We start from the raw sequence: 7,261 nt of genomic DNA, 5'->3' as shown, positions 1-7,261 counted from the left end.
CTGCAGTACAATTTTACGGCCGCCAACTTACATTTCGCGGAAAGACCACAAAGATAAGAGAGATTAGGGCTCGTACAGAGGCATATAGGCAGTCATTTCTCCCTCGTTCTGTTTGGGAGTGGAACAGGGAGAGAAGATGCTAGTTGTGGTACGAGGTACCCTCCGCCACGCACCGTATGGTGGATTGCGAAGTATGTATGTAGATGTAGATGTAGAAGTAGCGGCTCCGGTCTCGTAAACTGACATGCAGCCGGGAGAGCGGTGTGCTGAACAGATGACCCTCCATATCCGCATGCAGTAACACCTGTCGGGTTAGGATGACACGGCGGCCGGTCGGTGCCGTTGGGCCTTCCAAGGATTGAACGGACGGAGAATTAATGCGTAATAACTGCAGCTGACACATATGAATTGTTTTTCCATTCTCACGACAGTACGTGCGACAGGTTGGAGATGTCCGCCCCATGGTACCTGTCATGTGGAGTGTGGAGCTCGCTCATGTTTGTCTTCCTCGTATATTGCCGGTACGAGCCAAAATTGGATACGAAAAACTTAGTGAAATGAAAAAGACACCGCGAGTCATCATATGGCTGGGGGAGCAGTGTGCTGACCACATGCCCCTCCACGTCCGCATCTAGTGACGCCTGTGGACTGAGGATGACATGGCGGCCGGTCGGTACCGTTGGATCTTCATGGCCTGTTCGAACGGAGTATAGTTTCTTAGTTTAGGCAATATTGAGTTCCCGGGGTACGCTCGACGATGTGTCCACCTTAACTTTTTGAGTCCTCAGACGGAAAAATATTGTATTTTACTTACAGGGTGTTACAAAAAGGTACGGCCAAACTTTCAGGAAACATTCCTCACACACAAATAAAGAAAAGATGTTATGTGGACATGTGTCCGGAAACGCTTACTTTACATGTTAGAGCTCATTTTATTACTTCTCTTCAAATCACATTAATCATGGAATGGAAACACACAGCAAAAGAACGTACCAGCGTGACTTCAAACACTTTGTTACAGGAAATGTTCAAAATATGCATCCACCCTCCTTCGCATGGAATCCCTGATGCGCTGATGCAGCCCTGGAGAATGGCGTATTGTTTCACAGTCGTCCACAATACGAGCACGAAGAGTCCCTACATTTGGTACTGGTGTTGCGTAACAAGAGCTTTCAAATGCCCCCATAAATGAAAGTCAAGAGGGTTGAGGTCAGGAGAGCGTGGAGGCCACGGAATTGGTCCGCCTCTACCAACCCATCGGTCACCGAATCTGTTGTTGAGAAGCGTACGAACACATCGACTGAAATGTGCAGGAGCTCCATCGTGCATGAACCACATGTTGTGTCGTACTTGTAAAGGCAGCACAGGTAGAGTGTTCCGTATGAAATCATGATAACGTGCTCCATTGAGCGTAGGTGAAAGAACGTGGGACCCAAACGAGACATCACCAACAATGCCTGCCCAAACGTTCACAGAAAATCTGTGTTGATGACGTGATTGCACAATTGCGTGCGGATTCTCGTCAGCCCACACATGTTTATTGTGAAAATTTACAATTTGATCACGTTGGAATGAAGCCTCATCCGTAAAGAGAACATTTGCACTGAAATGAGGATTGACACATTGATGGATGAACCATTCGCAGAAGTGTACCCGTGGAGGCCAATCAGCTGCTGATAGTGCCTGCACACGCTGTACATGGTACGGAAACAACTGGTTCTCCCGTAGCACTCTCCATACAGTGACGCGGTCAACGTTACCTTGTACAGCAGCAACTTCTCTGACGCTGACATTAGGGTTATCGTCACCTACACGAAGAATTGCCTCGTCCATTGCAGGTGTCCTCGTCGTTCTAGGTCTTCCCCAGTCGCGAGTCATAGGCCGGAATGTTCCGCGCTCCCTAAGACGCCGATCAATTGCTTCGAATGTCTTCCTGTCGGGGCACCTTCGTTCTGGAAATCTGTCTCGATACAAACGTACCGCGCCACGGCTATTGCCCCGTGCTAATCCGTACTTCAAATGGGCATCTGCCAACTCCGCATTTGTAAACATTGCACTGACTGCAAAACCACGTTCGTGATGAACACTAACCTGTTGATGCTACGTACTGATGTGCTTGACGCTAGTACTGTAGAGCAATGAGTCGCATGTCAACACAAGCACCGAAGTCAACATTACCTTCCTTCAATTGGGCCAACTGGCTGGATTCGAGGAAGTACAGTACATAATGACGAAACTAAAATGCGCTCTAACATGGAAATTAAGCGTTTCCGGACACATGCCCACATAACATCTTTTCTTTATTTGTGTGTGAGGAATGTTTCCTGAAAGTTTGGCCGTACCTTTTTGTAACACCGTTTTTATTAAAGGGCAGAAAAATCTTACATCAACGACATTATTAGTAAAAGGAGATAATGACATTAGATTTCGTTTTAATATGGGGCATTTGTAAATAGTATGTAGCTATTTCTTTTAGGTATCATGGTAGCCTTTTCGACACGAGACTATACTCAGTTCATCTTAAGAATAAATGTATTCTTCCGCGCTTGCTTGAATCTCATTGGATATCATTTCATGTGTAGCGGAAGCCAAGTTGTGACCAGTAGAGTCACGATCATAAGGATACGTTTTATGCTCTTTTACACGCACATAGATTGAGCGATAATGTGCGGGACAACTTTACCGGCGCATTAATCTTGGACTACACTGGCCAACCAGCGGTCCAACCAACCTGCGATGATGTGAGCAGTTGCAGGTCATACGTAAAAAGAGATGTGCAAAGAAACAATATGGCTTCGAATCTCATTTAATTTTTAAAGAGAATGAAATAATATTCGGTAAAATCACAACACTACAGCGCGCTTCTTAGGTGGGCAGACGGAAAGCGTAAAATGCTCTCCTTCTAATTTGACGTAGTATTCTAATTACAAACAAGAGGGATGAAAATTCGTAACATAAAACATGGTAACTTTTCTGAGCGAGCCAACTCTGGAGAAAAGTATACTGCAGGGATTTCACCGTACTGTTGAAAACTAAAGTCACAGAAGGTGTTAATTACAGTCAAACGTCTCGTAATCTCTTAGCTCCTTGCTTATCCGAATCCGAGAAATACATTTCAGAACGGCAACTGTCATCTGCTACGTTGATAATGTATCGATCAGCAATAGACTCCACGAAGGCACCCTGCCGCCACATTTTCTCCTCCTCAATGACGTGACAATCTTATCATATAGCTACAAAATAGCAGGTCAGCAACTGGAAGCAGCTAATTTCATAAATTATCTGGGAGTACGCATTAGGAGTGATTTAAAATTGAATGATCATATAAAGTTGATCGTTGATAAAGCAGATGCCAGACTGAGATTCATTGGAAGAATACTAAGGAAATGCAATCCGAAAACAAATGAAGTAGGTTACAGTACGCTTCTTCGCCCACTGCTTGAATACTGCTCAGCAGTGTGGGGTCCATACCAGATGGGGTTGATAGAGGAGATAGAGAAGATCCAACGGACAGCAGCGCGCTTCGTTACAGGATCATTTAGTAATCGCGAAAGCGTTACGGAGATGATAGACAAACTCCAGTGGAAGACTCTGCGAGAGAGACGCTCAGTAGCTCGGTACGGTCTTTTGTTGAAGTTTTGAGAACATACCTTCACCGAGGAGTCAAGCGGTATATTGCTCCCTCCTACGTATTTCTCGCGAAGAGACCATGAGGATAAAATCAGAGAGATTAGAGCCCACACAGAACAGTAGGAGACTGGAATAGAAGGGAGAACCGATAGAGGTACTTAAGGTACCCTCCGCCACACACCGTCAGGTGGCTTGCGGAGTATGGATGTAGATGTAGATCTAGATGTAGATGTAGATCGGCAAGTGGCCGAGCGGTTCTAGGCGCTACAGTCTGGAGCCGCGCGACCGCTGCGGTCGCAGGTTCGAATCCTGCCTCGGGCATGGGTGTTTGTGATGTCCTTAGGTTAGTTAGGTTTAAGTAGTTCTAGGTTCTAGGGGACTGATGACCACAGCAGTTAAGTCCTATAGTGCTCAGAGCCATTTTTTGTAGATCGGCAGTGACATGAAAAAGCTCTGTGCGTTATTTCTAGTACGTCTGGCAACTTAACCGTTTTGTTATTTCTCGGGCCAAATCCCTTAATTTGGCTCCAGATCAGTTCTGTTGGGTTAATATTGAAATGGTACAGTGGCAAATGTAAAAATTCAGCATTTGTATGGTATGCTCGATGCTGTCAAAATGATTGTTTTTCAAGTTTCTACGACACATCTGTGCTATAAAACAATGGGTGTAGTCCAAATAAAGAGTAGTTAATTTTTCATTTTTGCCCTAAAAATTAAATTGTTGAGTTTTCTTAATTTAAACGCCCTTTCTTAACAGTCTTTCATAAAATATCGACAGCTGAGAATTTATATTTCAAATGAAAACAAGAATTTTGCTTGCAAAATGTAATTAATAACAAGAAGACGGGCATCATTCGTAAAAAAATGATGATGAATTTTACAATTACGAGATGTAGGTAATTCAAATTGAACGAGAAAGAAAACAGACTCAGGATAGATTAGAACCAGCGAACCATGTGCTGCAATAAGGTACCTAGCCATCACGCTATCGAATCTGCTGTATATCATGTTGCATTTTACTTGCAACTGCATCAAATACAGTCCCTCGGAAAACTTGAAAGCCGATTATTCCTGTAAATTTATGACAAACATTAAGAACAACCTATTTCACGGCACTCAACACCAACATTGGACTGCTGGTGACTGGAAACTTGTTGCCTGGTCGGACGAGTCTCGTTTCAAATAGTACCGAGCGGGTGGTGGTGTACGGGTATGGAGAAAACCTCATGAATCCATGGACCCCGCAAGTCAGCAGGAGACAATTCAAAATGGTGTGGGGCGGTCTGAGTGACCGAGCGGTTCGAGGCACTACACTCTGGAACCGCGCGACCGCTACGGTCGCAGGTTCGAATCATGCCTCGGGCATGGATGTGTATGATGTCCTTAGTTAGGTTTAAGTAGTTCTAAGTTCTAGGGCCATTTGAAATTTTTTTTTCTTTTTTTTTTGCAGTCTAAATGGTGCAATGTATGCTGATTTCATGCATATTGTTCTATCGATGTTACTACAAGATTTTTCACTGCATGACAGAATGGCGATGTACTTCCAACATGATAGATTTCGGGCACATAGCTCGCGTGCGGTTGAAGCGGTATTGAATAGCATATTTCGTGACAGGTGGATTGGTCGTCGAAACACCACACCGTGGCCCGCACATTCACCGGATCTGACGTCCCCGGATTTCTTTCTGTGGTGAAAGTTGAAGGGTATTTGCTACCGTGATCCACCGACAACGCCTGAAAACATGCGTCGGTGCATTGTCAATGCATGTGCGAACAATACGGAAGGCGAACTACTTGCTGCTGACAGGAATGTCGTTACAGGTATTGCCAAATGCACTGAGGTTGACGGTCATCATTTTGAGCATTTATTGCATTAATGTGGTACTTACAGGTAATTACGCTGTCACAGCATGCGTTCTCAGAAATGGTAAGTGCACAAAGGAACAATCGAAATAAAATGTTCAAACGTACCTACGTTCTGTATTTTAATTTAAAAAACCTACCTGTTATCAACTGTTCGTCTAAAATTGTGAGCCCTATGTTTGTGATTATTACAGCGCCATCTTTCACAAAGCGAAAAAAGTGGCCCAACCTAAACATTCATATTTCTTTACGTACTACACGAATATGTAATTAAAAATGGGGGTTCCTATTTAAAGAAACGCAGTTGATATCCGTTTGACCTATGGCAGCGCCATCTATCGGGCCAACCATAGCGCCATTTGGTTTTCCCATTCAAGCTAGGCAAGTTTCGTTCTTTGTAGTTTTTTCGTTTGGCGCTTACTTCGTGAGACATTTGGCCCGCTCACAATCAATGGAACACCCTGTAGATTCGTTTTTGTCTCACTACATTTGGGAGTGGATCAGGAAAGGAAGTGGCTGAGATCGGTGCAAGGTACCATACGCTATTGACCTGCTGGTGGCTTGCGGAGTACGTGCGAAGATATACAGGGCTATTACAAATGATTGAAGCGATTTCATAAATTCACTGTAGCTCCATTCATTGACATATGGTCACGACACACTACGGATACGTAGAAAAACTCATAAAGTTTAGTTCGGCTGAAGCCGCACTTCAGGTTTCTGCCGCCAGAGCACTCGAGAGCGCAGTGAGACAAAATGGCGACAGGAGCCGAGAAAGCGTATGTCGTGCTTGAAATGCACTCACATCAGTCAGTCATAACAGTGCAACGACACTTCAGGACGAAGTTCAACATAGATCCACCAACTGCTAACTCCATTCGGCGATGGTATGCGCAGTTTAAAGCTTCTGGATGCCTCTGTAAGGGGAAATCAACGGGTCGGCCTGCAGTGAGCGAAGAAACGGTTGACCCCTTTTTCTTCTGCGAAAAAAACGTTACAGGACACGTGTATCTGGACATGCTGGAAAATTGGCTCATGCCACAACTGGACATCGACAGCGCCGACTTCATCTTTCCACCGCACTTCCATCACGATGTTCGGCATTTCTTAAACAGGAGATTGGAAAACCGATGGATCGGTCGTGGTGGAGATCATGATCAGCAATTCATGTCATGGCCTCCACGCTCTCCCGACTTAAACCCCATGCGATTTCTTTCTGTGGGGTTATGTGAAAGATTCAGTGTTTAAACCTCCTCTACCAAGAAACGTGCCAGAACTGCGAGCTCGCATCAACGATGCTTTTCGAACTCACTGATGGGGACATGCTGCGCCGAGTGTGGGAGGAACTTGATTATCGGCTTGATGTCTGCCGAATCACTAAAGGGGCACATATCGAACATTTGTGAATGCCTAAAAAAAACTTTTTGAGTTTTTGTATGTGTGTGCAAAGCATTGTGAAAATATCTCAAATAATAAAGTTATTGTAGAGCTGTGAAATCGCTTCAGTCATTTGTAATAACCCTGTAGAAGCATAGGCGAAACGAGACCGAAACAACACAGTTGCTGGTCTGTCCGCTTTTAGAGCTCCTGTGATTTCTGAGCCACGGTGTACCAGCCTCCCACACCTCTTAGCTGGCTGGTGCGAACCTAGCGCAGCTCGTACGTTCCTTATCTGAGTGTCAAGAAGCCTCTGGCCTGAACTGGATTGTCAGTCATTGGCTCCCCTCCCTTCCCCAACCTCCCTTCCGCTCGAGGCTCGTAAGCCCCC

The sequence above is a fragment of the Schistocerca cancellata genome, chromosome 12, assembly GCF_023864275.1.
Source record: "Schistocerca cancellata isolate TAMUIC-IGC-003103 chromosome 12, iqSchCanc2.1, whole genome shotgun sequence".
Taxonomy (NCBI): Eukaryota; Metazoa; Arthropoda; class Insecta; order Orthoptera; family Acrididae; genus Schistocerca; species Schistocerca cancellata.
Note: the sequence above shows the minus strand (reverse complement) of the source record.